Source organism: Myotis brandtii, unplaced genomic scaffold (assembly GCF_000412655.1).
Source record: "Myotis brandtii unplaced genomic scaffold, ASM41265v1 scaffold33, whole genome shotgun sequence".
NCBI lineage: Eukaryota > Metazoa > Chordata > Mammalia > Chiroptera > Vespertilionidae > Myotis > Myotis brandtii.
The window spans coordinates 1,354,941-1,362,332 of NW_005362713.1; the positions used below are offsets into that span (position 1 = coordinate 1,354,941).

The following is a 7,392-nucleotide window of genomic DNA, read 5'->3' on the forward strand; positions in this document are numbered from 1 at the left end:
AGGCAGGGCGCTGAGGCCCTGGCTGAGCCCCCGGCAGAGCAGTCCCAGCAGGCCCCTCCCGCAGAGAACATCTCCCACAGATGACACCTCGGCTGTATTTCAGCTCCAGGCCCAGAAAAGCCGCAAAACCAGGTGGGCGGCACCAGGACCAGCTGTGATGCCTGACACCCCTGCCCTGGCACTGACCCATCGGTGGCCACCACGGCCCTGGAGGAGCCCACCTGGAAACTGGTGACTGTTCTGCTGGAACCCTCCCCAGGCCTCCCCTCTGATTCCCGCCTGCGAGAGAAATAACCCCCAAGACAAAGGACCCAGCGCTCTCCCCCAGGAGCCGCCGCCATTGCCGCCCCCTCTCCTTCCCCACAGCCAAGCAGTCCTGCTCTAAGGGACCCCACGAGGCTTGCAACCTGGGGAGCAATGGGCAGTGGCAGCTCCTCCCAGGCTAGTCCCCTCCACCTGACCCCAAGACCCCCTTTTCTCTGACTCCCCAGAGAGCTATGGCGGCCCAGCCGGGCGCTCCTGTTGCTTCTTCTACGCGAAACCCTTTCTGTTTTCCATCCCGGCTTTAATAAACGTTGCCTCACAGTCACCTGGGCTCGTGTTGTGAAATCTTTCCTGCACGAAGTCAAGAACCCACATGCTACCGGCCGGCTGACCCCAGGCAGATTGCTCAGGGCCAGGACCCTTTCTGGGAATACGACCAGGAGCCATGGCTGGCTTTCTCCAGCTCTCGGAGGCTGCAGACCCTGGCCTCTAGGGCCTGTGGACAGTGGTGAGCATGCCCATTTCCCCTCCTCCCTCGGCTACAGGGCCAGCCCTTGGCGAGCTGGGGACCCGTCCCTAGGACACTGCCCCTAGTAGCAAATACCCACAAGCCAGCCTGGGCAGTGCGCCTCCCTTCCCACTTGTTAGGATCACTGCCGTCACACCCAGTGACCTTGGGGGAAGATGCTTGCAGGACTGGAGACACAGGAGGGTGTTCTCTGATGGGGCCAAAGGAATAGCCCTTTAGCTCCCAATGTGCCCATGCATTTGCATGCCATGCTCATATGCTCAAAAGATGCGTAATCACCCCCCCTCCCCACTACATAAAAGAAGCTGGGGTTCTGGAAGGCAAATGAGCTCCCCAGGGACACACCCTGGAGACACCCTGGGACACACCCCCGTGACACACCCCAGGACACACCCCCGGGATACATCCCAGGACACACCCCCGGGATACATCCCAGGACACACCCCAGGACACACCCCAGGACACACCGCAGGACACACCGCAGGACACACCCTAGAAACACAGGGCAGAGATACAGAGGCAGCGCCTGGAGCAGGAAGCACCTGTCCCGGAAGGCTGCTTCTCCCAGAGCCACCTCCAGGGATGCCCGGAGGGCGTGTCCCTGTGCTGCAGGCTCAAGGGCCTGGGCCTGGCTGGGGATGGGGGTGATGGGCGGGAATGGCAGAGAAAGGGACTTCCCAGGGTCAGCCGACCTTCCTGGTATCCTGAGGCCTGAGGAGATGGAGAGATCCTAACCCCTGAGTCTCTCCTTATGGTGAGTGGCATCAAGAAAATTGGTCTGTTTGTTTGTTTGCTTAGGAAAGAAAGGAAAAGAGAACATGTGACCTTCCTTTCAAATAACTTGGCTATTTGTTGAGAATAAACCAAGGACATCAAACTGCTTTGAAGTTCCTTAGAAACAGACAATGCAATCGACTTCCTTGGTTCAGTGGAGGCGCCACGCCTCCATGTGGTGCTGGAAGCCGCAGTCTCTTTTCCAGCAGCGCCTGTGCCGTGTGCCAGGCAAGGTCGTGCCTGCTGCCCACACCTCGCTGACGTCAAACTCCAAGCAAAGGGCAGGCCAAGCTCAGCCTGGGGTGAGCATCCCAAGAGCTCAGGCTGTGTGAGACTGGCCCCCACGCAGGGGGAGAACCGTCTGCTGCCCGCCTGGTACAGGTGTCAGAAACCCCACACAATGTGAAAGTCCTTACTGTGTTTTCAAAGAAAAAAGAAGAAGAAACCACACAGATCTAAGGGCCATGCCAGCGGCTGCCCCTGGAGTGCCGGTTGGGGAGGGACCAGGCAGTGGGAGCCCTAAGGGGCTGGTCTGAACCCTCTCGCCGAGTGCACAGCCCCGTGCTGACCCCGCGAGGACTCACAGCCTTCACAGGCCGCTCTGCGTCCCTCCCTGCTCCCAGCCCCCGGGGAGAGCAGAGCCACACTCTCTACAGCTGTCTTCGCTCATGACTTGCACACAGACACCAGTGACCTGAAGCCCACACCGCCGAACGCACGGCTGCTGTTGGGAGACCATCCTGAGTGGAGAGCACCTTTGGGTGGCAAATGTCAGGGGTACTCTTAGCAGAAGCAGCTGGAGACTGTGAGCCTTTTCATTGCTCAACTACTTGTGATGCACACACTGTCTTTCCCCAACTCCTTCCACAGTTTGTAAAAATTTCTCTTCTTAAGTCCCTTCAGCATGGCTGATCCTGTTCTCCCCGTAACGTTTCCTGGGTTTCCTGTGTCTGTGGTTACTCTTGCATGTGAGGGCATCTCTGATAGTATTCGCTCACTGCCATGTTTCAGGGCCCCTCCGCGGTAACTCGCCCTGGCTGGGAGGCCAGGCTTCACCTCCTTTCGGAAGGAGTGTGCTGAAAGGGCCCAAGCCTATAGCCCCGGGCGGGACGTGGCCCAAGCGAGGGCAGCAGGCTTGAAGCTGGTGAATGAAGAGGTGCGGAGTCGGGCGGGTGCTGTGCCGTCCAGTACAGTGGCGTGCGTGCCCCAGCAGCCCCTGCTCCGTGACGCCGTCCTGGGCCTGGGCCCAACCTCTGGACTAGCCTTGCCCCCACTGACCACCAGCCTCCTGCTGGCTGTGAGGACCTCCTGGCGCGGCTCCTGTGTCTGCATTAGCCACAGTCAGGCCACAGCTGCGTTGGCAAACATTGACTCGACAGACTATTGTCGTTTCAGAATCTATGAAAGGCACGAACTGGTACCAGAGATCCCGGAAGCTGGAGAACTGGAGGGAGAACTTCAGACGCTCTTGGGGTTGGTAATACAACCTCCCCTTCTCTTCGCAGCCAGCAAAGCTTGGAGGAAGCTGGACAGGCCAGGCGCCCCTGGCAGAGCCTGCAGCTCCCAGAAAAGGGAAACTACTGGCCAAGCAGGTGGCCCTGGGATCAGAGCGGGGCCGGGGGGCTCCTCAGCTGCTGAATCTTGCCTTCTCCTCTTTCCTGTGTTCTTTCCGGGTTTTTCCTGTTCCACAGGGTCTATAAAGCCCGGAAGGACAGCCCAGGGCACACCCCAGGACACACCTGAGCACGGCCCAGCACAGGCACCGCGTTGCCTCCCGGTTCAGCTGGATCGCTCCTGAGCCCTACCTCCCAAGGTCAGACGCCCCCTTGATGTTCTGAGGATGGAGGAGAGCCCAGGAGAACATGCCGTTCTCCCTGGCACAGGGGGTGCATGCTGACTCTCGCAGGACTCATTGACCCTGTGTCCCTCCTGCCATCACCAGGGCCCTTAAGGGAGTAGCCCCGGGGCCACCAGTGACCAACCCAGGGGACAGGGTGACAGAGGCACTTGGACGCCTTCCCTCCTGGAGCCTCGGGCAGCTGTGAGGCTGGCGTCAGTGAGGCTGGAGAAGGTGCAGCAGAGGCACCTCTTCATGGAGTTGGAAAAGCATCAGGAGTGGGGGCGCGAAGGGGTAGAGCCAAAGGGAGGCCCCAGGTGGAATCTTCATGGAGAGCAGGAGGGCATGCAGGCAGGGTCAGCCTGGCCACCCGAGGGCCTGCTCTGAGGGGCCCAGCTGCTCCGAGGCCGGCTGCCTGGCCTGGAGGGGAGCGGGCAAGAATAGGTTGGCTCCGGCCTGAGTCAGCTCCTATCTGCAGGGGGCGCAGCCAGGCAGCAACCAAACCCCAGGTCCCGCCCAGTGATGGATGCTCACCCCTCGGTCCTCATGTCCTCTCCCGTTCTCATAGTTCTCATCTTTATTTCATGAATGGTTTATTCTCAGAGCAATGACTCCACTTTCCCCCTAAACCTGGTGTTGGCTCTTCACTGCACCTGCAGAGGGTGGCATGCTCACCTGCACTGTTAACTACATACTCGTCTGATTCCTTAGAAGAATGTGAGCTCAGACCCACATGAATATTAAGGGGTCGATCTCACATTACTGCTCTTCCTCAAGTAAGTGTCTAAACTCACAAGCCCTCACACGGGACTAGGGCTGCCCCGGAAGGCAGGTCTCCGGCTCTGAATGAACCGGCCGTGCCCCCACATAACGCACCTTGTGATGAGCCAGACACTCCGCCGGATTGCACATTCTTCTCCAGGACACAGGGAGCCAGTGACCGAGTTGGTCTGGATGAAATCCCTCATTACTCACAGAAGGTTTTAAAGACATGCTTCTAAAATCCTGCTTTTGAACCGCTTTCCTGGTTCCTGTTCCCTCTCTGATAAGGTCCAAACCCCTGGCCGCTAAGACCTTGGGAGCAAGTCCCTGCCTCCCTCCAGCACCGCCCCCTGCAGCCCCAGGGCTCTGGGAGGAAGATGGCTGCCTGTGCTGCTCACCCTCCTGCAGGCGACTTCTGATCTCATCCCAGCCCCAGGATTTGTACAAACCCTGCGACACTCAGCTTCACAACCCAACCCCCAAGAGCTCTCCCTCACCCGCAGCCCTGCACCCCTACCTGAGGACCCGGGCATTTGAGGGAACCGGCTGCTCCCTCCCAGGACAGAGACTGCCTGGCTGGCTTCTCTGTCCACCCGCCTGTGGAGGTAAGCCCGTGGGAGGTAAGGTGCACTCATTAAAGGAGGAAAGGAGGGAGGGAGGGACTTCACCTGAAGACCAGAGCCCGTGAGCACAGGAAAAAGACAGCATTGTCCTTATACGCAGCACCCAGCACTCTCCACTGGCCTCCTCGCCGGTTCTCCCTCCCGTGGGAGCAGGACCCATGTTTCATCCTCACCCCTTGTGCCCGCACCCAGGCACATGCAGGAGCCAGAATGGAAGACGGGGGCTGACTGCCAAGGAGGGAGCTGCGCACATGGCTCCACCGCCCCGTTTCCTGGCCTGTCTCTCTCTTTCCACCTCTGCCTCCGTCTCCCCAGACTGCCTCTCCCTCTCCACTCACACACACTCATATATAGTAACTCACACACACCCTCACCCTCACCCTCATATATAGTCACTCACACACACACACTCATATATAGTAACTCACACACACATTCACACACACCCTCACCCTCACCCTCACCCTCATATATAGCCACTCACACACACACTCATATATAGTAACTCACACACACAGTCACACACACCCTCACCCTCACCCTCATATATAGCCACTCACACACACACTCATATATAGTAACTCACACACACATTCACACACACCCTCACCCTCAACCTCATATATAGCCACTCACACACTCATATATAGTACTCACACACACATTCACACACACCCTCACCCTCACCCTCACCCTCATATATAGCCACTCACACACACACTCATATATAGTAACTCACACACACATTCACACACACCCTCACCCTCACCCTCACCCTCATATATAGCCACTCACACACATTCATATATAGTAACTGACACACACACATTCACACACATCCTCACCCTCACCCTCATATATAGCCACTCACACACACACACTCATATATAGTAACTCACACACACATTCACACACATCCTCACCCTCACCCTCATATATAGCCACTCACACACACACACTCATATATAGTAACTCACCCACACATTCACACACATCCTCACCCTCACCCTCATATATAGTCACTCACACACACACTTATATACAGTCACACACACACTCACACTAACACACACTCTCACACTCATGTACAGTCACTCACACACACTCATATACAGTCACTCACACATACTCTCTCACACTCACACACTCATATGCAGTCACACACACCCTCACACTCATATAGTCACTCAGTCACACACACTTATATACAGTCACACACACTCACACATACTCACACACTCACACTAACACACACTCTCACATTCACACTCACACTCTCACACTCATACACTCACACACACTTATATACAATCACACACTCACACACACACACACACTAATACTCTCACACTCACACTTATATACAGTCACTCACACACTTATATACAGTCACACACACACTCACACATACACACACAAACACACACTCTCACACACATTCACACTCACACTCACACTCATATACAGTCACTCACACACTTATATACAGTCACACACATTCACACATACTCTCTCACACACACACTCACACATGCGCTCACACACACTCTCTCACACTCACACACACTCACCCTCACAGCCCTGCATTCTGGGCTGTCCAGGCTGAGCCTGTCTCTAAACACTAGACTAGGGTGTGAAGGGACGTGACCTGAGCAGACAGGGCTTCCAGTCCAGAAGAAGAATGACTCTCGCTGAACCTGGCTCCCCAGGAACATTCTGAGGCTGAGCCTGCTCGGGGTCCCAGGGCGGCACCTCCCTGTCTGTGCGACGCAACCTCCTGTGGAATCTCTCCCTTCCCCTGACCTGAGCGGAATTTGCACAAAGGAAATGGGCTTTGGGCTTTGGTTTTAAAGAACAAGCCATGGGGAGTGGATCCACGAGGGCCTGTCCTCCCAGCCCTACAGGAGCGGCTCCAAGACACCCCGCTGGCCCTGACGCTCTGCCCACACAGACCCGCGGGGAGGAGTCCCCTCACCGCCAGCTGCCAGGCCGCACAGCCTGATGCCTGGGTGTGGCTGGCCCGCTCTCCAGGCGGCAGAGCCATGGCTGTGCTGCCCCTTGGGTCTTGGTGCTGGTTCCTCTACTGCGTCTTGTTTGAAATTCAGACCTGCCTGTCTCCACCTGAACTGGAAGAGGGACGGTGGCTCGAGAAGCAGCTGGGTGTATATAGCCGCAGCGATGGCCCGTGTTGGAGCCACGGGCCTGCGTGGAAGTTCCGATGGCCATGTATCCTTACGAAGCCCCATTCCTCACCACCCTCCGTTAGAGAAGATGTCTCCAGGGGACCTTAACGAAAACTTCACACACACACAAAAAAGAGCTTGAAGAAGAGCAAAAACCCAGGAGAAGGAAGTGTGAAGGCAGAACCAGCTTGAGGCTGGTGAGGGCAGGAAGGGGCGGCTGGGCAGAACCTGGGCCGGGCGGGGCTGCGGGGCTCCCAGGGCTGGGTGTGCCTGAAAAAGAGCTTGAAGAGCAAAAACCCAGGAGAAGGAAGTGTGAAGGCAGAACCAGCTTGAGGCTGGTGAGGGCAGGAAGGGGCGGCTGGGCGGCACCTGGGCCGGGCGGGGCTGCGGGGCTCCCAGGGCTGGGTGTGCCTGCAGGAG

General features: G+C 57.2%; 1 protein-coding gene across 1 annotated transcript in view; it reads right to left on the minus strand.

The window, feature by feature from the left end:
• The window catches only part of GRID1 (glutamate receptor, ionotropic, delta 1), a 625,808-nt gene that overhangs the window by 3,486 nt on the left and 614,930 nt on the right, over positions 1–7,392 (minus strand). The gene's annotated exons all lie outside the window — the stretch shown is intronic.